Consider the following 7,945-nt stretch of genomic DNA (forward strand, 5'->3'; position numbering starts at 1 on the left):
AGACAGGGCCACTGCAGACTCCCTTCTGTAATTCACACTTGCCGGAAAATGGAGTTTGAGATCATTTACACCAATGTTCATGGGGGCTGAAGATCTCAGGCATAAGAAACGTCTTTCATCTTTCCCAAGTAGTTTTCTGTTTCAGCTACGAAGGTCAGTTACCGCGACCAAACTTGTTCTCAACAAGTAGAGGTTTTATGTGCATTCAATCGAAGAGTCTCTCCCATCGTCCTGGGCCCATTCCTTGGCTGAGTAGAAACTGTAGCCGGGCTCTTCGTGTCCTGCATTCACATGTGAGGTCCAATCTTCCTGTGCTGCCCAGTGTCTTTAGGATGAAAGGAGCGACCTGCAGCAGGTCACATAGAGGAGGAAGTTCCGTACGGAGGAGAGCACGTCCTCCTGCATCTTCCAGGTCATCTCCTCGGGGTCCATCTTTGGCACTCGGCCCTCGATACCGAACATCGTGGCTCTGCCCCACCAGCTTCCAACTGCTGCGCTCTGGTCTTCTGGTTTTTGTTGTTGTTGTTTTTTTACTTAACATACTGTGGACATCCTTCTAGGTCAGCAAATCCAACAAACACATAGACACTGAGTGGCCAGTTTATTATGACCACCCCATCAGTACTTCGTTGGGCCACCTTTTGCCTTCAATACTGCGGCGATTCTTCTTGGCATTGACTCCACGAGATGTTGAAAGGTGATGCGAGGAATCTGACACCATGCCTGATGAATAGCGCTGTCCAGTTCTGTGAGATTTGATGGCTGTGGAACCAGCTGCCTGATGGCTCTTGTAACTTCATCCCACAAATGTTCAATTGGATTGAGATCTGGTGATTGTGGGGGCCATCTAAGCAAGGTAAAGTCTCCCTCGTGTTCTTGAAACCACTCCTGCACAATACGAGCACCGTGGCATGGCGCATTGTCTTGTTGGAAGAAGCCATCTCCATTGGGATACACCATCAACATGATAGGATGAACTTGATCAGCAACGATACTTAGGAATGTTGTGCTATTCAGACGTTTATAATGATCTGGCCCTCTAGCAACTTCAGCGTGGAATTATAGCTAATTTGCCTACAAACGTCAGGTGGTCATGATAATCTGGCCACCCAGGTATATCAGCCACAGCACTTTGCATTACCTTGTGTGGATAGAGCCCAGAGCGTTAGCCATTCCATTGCTCTACTGGTCTGGGTCTTTCTTTTATAAGCAACACGTCTTTGCGCATGCATCTTTGAAAACTTGGGTGAGGGTATTCACAGAAAAAAAAATGTATTTGCCATTGTAAATGCTGAAGCACATACCGAAACATATATGTGTAATTTAAATTTTGACAGAAATATCAAACTGCCCTCTAAATACTTTACTGTTTGAATTGGAAACAACATCCATCTAAGAGTTTAATTTTTTTTAATTAAAAAGAGCACTTTAAGATTTAAGGTTAGAGAGATGCTAAAAAGCAGCCCAGATGAGCCGAGGGAAGAGGTTCTTTGGCTGCGTTAGCTCCTGGCCCCCCAAGTAAACCCCGAACCAGTTAAGCATGAACATGTAAATCAAACCCGTGCTCTGGGCGCCCAGCACCGACTTCTGTTTCCTGCCTGGAGAGCCCCGTGTAAAAGCAGCAGCAGGAAGACAGCTGGGCTGACCGTCCGTGAGCACCAGAACCTGGAGGTCAGCCCCACCCTGGCCCTCCACCCTGGGCCCTCTCCTGCCACCTTCAGGCCTCGGCACTAGGAGAAGTCACTGCAGGATGGGTCACCAGGAAGGACTCAGCTTTAATCCCAGCTCGGACAGTGTCTCACTGTGACTCTAGACACTCTAGACAAGCTGCCACGACTTCCTGAGCCTGTTCTCCTGATCTGTGAAATGGGCCCATCAAACCTGCCCGGCTCGCTGGGTTGTGATGAGGATCAGATGTGGGAAAGGATGTGAAAGTAACTGGTTTTCCTTCCTTCTGTTTTGGGTTTGCTTCCTTCTGTTTTGGGTTTGCTGTCCGGCCTACAGCTGGGGAATAGGGGAGCCCAGTCTGGGGTTTTCTGACCGCAAGTAAAGTTATTATTTTCTTATCTGAGTAGATTATACATGCCATGATACAAAATTCAAAAGGTCTAAAAGAGTGTGAGAAGTGAGGTCTAAAAGAGTGTGAGAAGTGAGCCTCCTTCCCAACACACACACACACACGGCCACCCAGTTCCCCTCCCCCCAGGCAGCCTTAGTCACCTATTTCTTGTGTTTTCATCCTGGGTCAGTCTTTTGTGCATTTCCATAAAAATGCAGCATTCTATACATTCAGCTCTGCACTGTGTGTGTGTGTTTTTTTTAATTTACCACTGTTTTTGAAGCTTTTCCCTTATAGGTACACTAAAGGCCCAGTGCACAGATTCATGCACCGGTGGGGTCCCTAGGCCTGGCCTGTGGGGATCGGGCCGAAACCGGCTCTCCGACATCCCCCAAGGGGTCCCGGATTGCGAGAGAGCGGTTGTCGGGCGACTTACCCCAGAATCGGGCTCCCTCCTCTCTGGTTCCAGGTGCGTCACGGAAGTTCGGCAGCTCCTGCATTGAGCATCTGCCCCCTGGTGGCCATTGAGCATCATAGCTACCAGTTGGACAGTCGGTCGCTTAGGCTTTTATATATATAGATATGGAGCCCATTCTTTTTACTTTGAACATTTTCAGTATTAGTAAAGAGTTGCAAGAATAGGAAAATGAACAACCATATTTTAAAACTTATTACTCTATGCCACATTTGCTTTATCTGCTTCTCTCTCTTTTTTTCTAAACAATCTAATAAGAGTTAATATTTCAATCCTAAATACTTCAGCAGGTAAGTCCTAGGAAGAAGGATATTCTCCTGCATGGCCACAATACAGTGATCACATTCAGGAAACTCAATAGTGCTACAATACTATTACCTAATATATATAGCCCACAGTCCAATTTCCCCTACTATCTACTTAAAAAGTCCTTTATAAAAACCCAGGCTCCAATTAAAGATCACCCCTTGCATTTACTGATCATGTCTCTTTAATCTCCTTTAATTAAAAACAGTTCCAAGCCTATTTTCTCTTTTATGACCTTGACATTTTTTGAGTGTCTACACCAGTTTTGCAAAATAACCTTCAATTTGGATTTCTCTGAAATGTTCCTCACAGTAGATTTAGGTTAAACATGTTTTACAGGATTGTTACATAGGTAATATTACACCTCATTATTCAGATAATGTTATATAGGTAATGTTACACCTCATTATTTTTCATGGCAACACAGTATCCCAGTGTATGGATATACCACAAGTTATGTTACTTGTCCTCTATCCATAGATGTCTAGATGATTTCCAATCATTTATCTTACAAACAGTGCTATAATAAATATTCATCTTCTGTCATCTTGAAGATTCTAGTGTGTCTGAAGGATAAATGCCGATAAGTGGAGGCACTGCACCTCCAAAAATTGCCCTTTCTACAGGATATCCATTCTTATTAATACTGTATGAGGACCTGGGCCCCAAAAGCTTGTCTTACTTTAACTTCCATTCGCTGTGTCCCAGTCAGTAAGGTCGTACATTTTTGCTGCGCCTGTATGACAAGACCACCTTACATTTTCCCCTGTGAGTTTTGGCTGGAATTGGAGTGAAATCCTATCTTCCAAAGACAACCTGCTCTCCTGGAGCAGAATTCTTGTTCTTTGTCACAAAACACATCTGTTTGCTCTGTAAGGTGCCATGATTCAAAAGGAGATTGGTTACGCAGTTAGGTGTGTTAAGCACTTGCTAGTTGCTTGATAGACGTTATCAAGACTGTGAAGTGTGAATTACTAATATGCCCATTTTACAGATAAAGAAACTGAGGCTCAGGGAGATAAAGTGGCCAGTGTAAGTCGACTTTGAGTGAGGGATACTAATTCAGGTCTTCTTGCCACCACAGAATGTGTATAGCTTTTATTTCCCTCTCTTTGGGTGCTGGGGGTCCAGAGAGACAAAAGCAAACCCTACGCATTAACTATAACCCAAAAACTGTGAATCCCCTGCCTTGGCTTTAGGCACCCGGCTCACCATTGCCTGGGTCTCAGACTAGTTGAAAAGCACCTTCCTCAGAATGCACCACGCACATGCTCTCCGGCTCCTGTGGACTACACCTCCCAGAATGCAGCATGTCCACATCCGCCAGCGAGCTTCTGCTTCCGGCCTCGGTGTCTTCTGGGAGTTGTGGTTTGGGTGCTGGGGAGGAGGAGGCCAGGCCAGAGGGGCCTGGGGCTTTCCAAGCCACAGCCCTCACGTGGTACAAGGGCGTCTGGTAGGAGCAGGTACCGCATTTCTAAGGGGCCGGAAAGCACCTTCTCCCTCCCTTTGGCCAGAAGGCTGGCTGTGTCGTGACCACACTTCCCCGAGGAGCCGTTAATTGAGACTTTCTCTGACCGACCTTGGCCGTTAGCAGAAGTTCCGGTCGGATCCTGTCTTTCACTTACTGTTAGGGTTCCGAGGGGTCATGAGGGCCTTTATTCTGGGACACACTCATTCCTCCGAGACACCTGCTCCCTTCTAAGCAGCGAAGAGGAAAGGGAAGGAAGCACCTCGTAACGGGCTCTTATTCCGGTCGAGTCTATTCCACGCAGGAAGCTCAAGAGCGAGGCCTGGCGGCTGAATCAGCATCCAGATCAGTGTCTGGAAGCAGAGCTGCTCACCCTGCGGCTCCTGGTTCAGACCCTCGCCCCAGGCTAACGGGATTCCCCAACCGGAGTCCACATGAAGCCCCACCTGGCTCTCACCTGAAGCCACGGCCAGAGCCGCAGGGAAATGTGACGCCCTGGTGCCTACTTTTCCTGGAGGACTTACCAGACTGCCTCCCTGGCCAGCAACGTGGGCATCCTTTTCCCTGAATCCCAGGAAGCATCCATACCGCCCACAACAGGGCGTGAACATGGGTCCATATCCATCTGGTATTTGCCAGATGGCCAGTTGTCTGTGGCCAGGAGCCATTCGTTGGTCCGTGCCCATGTCATCCTGGTTGTTAAATATTTTGAATGCATTATTGGCTTTTTGTGTTTTGTTTTTGGGTGGAATTCAGAAAAATTTAAGCTGGAGAGACAGAAGGTCAAAGGCAAAGATATTTGGTGGCAACACTGGAACTTAGAGAAGGAAAGATTTGTGTGGGTACAGGCATCCTGGGAGGTTTCTGGCAACCCCTTTCTCCTAGGTCAGCGCCAAGTCCCATGCCCACCCCGTCCAATCAGTGGGAAGAGGACTCGGAATGCCGGCACTCAGCTGGGCACCTGGGCGTTGGGTCAGGGAGGACAGAAAGGAACCCACACCTGCAGCTGGACACGCCTCTTCTAGTTCAGGCCTGCAGTGGCCCGGATACAAAACCCAGCCCCGCCGCTGGGGTCACCTACAGCAAGCATGTCAAACTCGCAGCCCACGGCCTCATGCAGCCCACAACAAATATTTTTGCGGCCCAGCCAATATAATGGTATGTAAGAAATGTTTTAATGAAAATTTTGTGACTTGCCCTGGCCGGTTTGGCTCAGTGGATAGAGCGTCGGCCTGAGGACTAAAGGGTCCCAGGTCCCATTCCGGTCAAGGGCATGTACCTTGGTTGCCGGCACATCCCCAGTGGGGTGTGTGCAGGAGGCAGCTTATCGATGCTTCTCTCCCATCAATGTTTCTAACTCTCTATCCCCTCCCTTCCTCTCTGTAAAAAATCAATAAAATATATTTAAAAAAATAAAAGACATTTCCTGAAAGACCTAAAAAAAAAAAAAAAGGCACCTCCCCACCCCCAGAGCTTAAGGAACAAGGGAAGCAGGTGGATTGTGACCATTTAGAAGCTCGTGGGCCCCAGGCCTCTGAGGAGGGGCTGGCCAGCTTGTGAACATCACTTCCCTGGAAAGGCTGCCCATCCGGGGAACGCCCCCACCGGGGCACCTGTCCCCTCCCTCAGAACCTTGTCTGCAGCAGCGTTTGTCTGTCTGACCTCAGTCTGCCTCCCTGCCCTCTTCCCCCCGGCCCCAACCACCAAGAGAAGTAACGATGCCGCGTTGTACGTCACTGTGCTAAGTGCCACTGCTGGCAGAATCATCTCTTCCTGCCCTGGCTGGACGGGGACTCTGCCAAGCTATCTCAGTTCTCCTTGACCTTGAACCTGGGCTGGGGCCAAGGCTCCTGGGGGGCAGGACTTAAGGTGGCACTCCCTCTCGGCCATGCAGGTGTGGGGTCAACCTGAGAGTGAGAGCCACCTTAAGCGCCCACCCTGGGCCCCTGGCTGTCCCCCCTTAGCACTAGGCCCTGCCTTGAACACCAGTGACATGTGCTTAGTGAATGAGGGGCCCTCGCTTCTCTGTCTTCCGGTGGCACCAGCCCACTTGGAGTAATGAATTCTCTAAGTCACCTTTTGTCTGAGAAAGGCTATTCTGCCTTTAAAAATCTAGCCCCACCCCTTAGTGGTAAATTTTATGTTTTTTTTTTTAACAATTAAAAAAACTTTTTAATTGAAAAAAATAAAAATCCTTCCCGGCAATAAGCCACTTGGCACAGTGGGAAGTGCCCCTGCTTTGGAATCAGACTGCCTGAGTTCAAACAGAAGTGATGCCACTCCTGGCTGTGTGGCCTTGGGCAAGTCACTGTACCTCTCTGAGCTGTAGTTTCCTCACCTATAAACTGCAACTGAAATACCAGCAAAGCCCCAGCACAGTACCTGGCACGTGGTAGGCACTTTATACACGTTCGTTTCCTCTTGTGAGACCTAATCACGGCTGGATCACAGAGGACCTGACCTGTGAGTGAGTGGGCCATGGGCCCAGTGTGGGGCTGTGTCAGAACCAAAGCTGAGCCCCCAGTGACTGAGCCGCCGAGGACTCAGCAACCTCTCCCTGAACCCCCCTCACTTCCCGACGCTCCATCCCCCCTGCTGCCTTCTCTCACCGAGGAAAAGGGAGAAAGGGATCCTATGGTATGTCCACTATCCAGAACCTCCACTCTTTCCACCCTTTTGCTGATGCAAGAAAGGGTGATGACCTGCCTCCCGCTGGCACTGAGGTTTGTATCCAATAAGAATTCAACAGAGAAACGGCAGGAAGACCCTTACTACTGTCTAAGGCAGTGGTTCTCAACCTTCCTAATGCCGAGACCCTTTAATACAGTTCCTCATGTTGTGGTGACCCCCAACCATAAAATTATTTTCGTTGCTACTTCATAACTGTAATTTTGCTGCTGTAAACAATATGTAATTATGTATGTGTTTTCCAATGGTCTTAGGCGACCCCTGTGAAAGGGTCATTCGACCCCCAAAGGGGTCGCGACCCACAGGTTGAGAACCACTGGGCTAAGGGATCATAGGATTAAAAGAAACTATGAAGGCCTTTAAGGAGATATTTGCCTGCAAAGGGACTGTCACTGAGCATCCAGAATATGGAGGACAATTCAGCTGCAGGGTGACCAGCGCAAGAACATACGCCAGTTCCTCGTCGAGACTGGACGGGCTAAGGACGAGGAGTAAGTGCTTTGGGCTCACGGAAGCTTAAGTGAGGATTTCTTTACAATGAGTAGAATTTCCCTTCTGTCCCGTGTCACAAGCCTAAAAACCTCACAGCTTGTATAATGTAACCACTTGGGGTCTGCTTTTTAACTTGGACTCGTGTAACTCCTTTATGCCATAAGCTGAAAGGAGCCATGCTCTCTGGTCTTGAAGCCCCTCATTTAAACAGAGCAACAACGTGATGTTTCAGCCAAGCCCATGCCTGGCCAGGAGCGCCTCACAGCGTCCAGGCCCTCAGGGAATGTCACCGCTGAGCAGCCGCCCTGAAGCTGCGAGGGGTAAGGCGGCAGCGGCATGGGCACCACTAGAGGGAGCCGTTCCGTAGTCACAGATCTACACCTGACCAGGTGGATGGAGCCGAGGGCAGCCTGCCACGTTCCCTCCAGGGAGGTGTAAGGACTCTGCTTGCACCACG

The 7,945-nt window shown here is 49.0% G+C and overlaps 1 pseudogene; it reads left to right on the forward strand.

The window, feature by feature from the left end:
* The first annotated feature begins 6,947 nt into the window (after positions 1 to 6,947).
* On the forward strand, positions 6,948 to 7,491 carry LOC102435306 (annotated as a pseudogene).
* The last annotated feature ends 454 nt before the right edge of the window (positions 7,492 to 7,945 follow it).

Source organism: Myotis lucifugus, unplaced genomic scaffold, assembly GCF_000147115.1.
Source record: "Myotis lucifugus unplaced genomic scaffold, Myoluc2.0 scaffold_35, whole genome shotgun sequence".
In the NCBI taxonomy this organism is placed as follows: Eukaryota; Metazoa; Chordata; class Mammalia; order Chiroptera; family Vespertilionidae; genus Myotis; species Myotis lucifugus.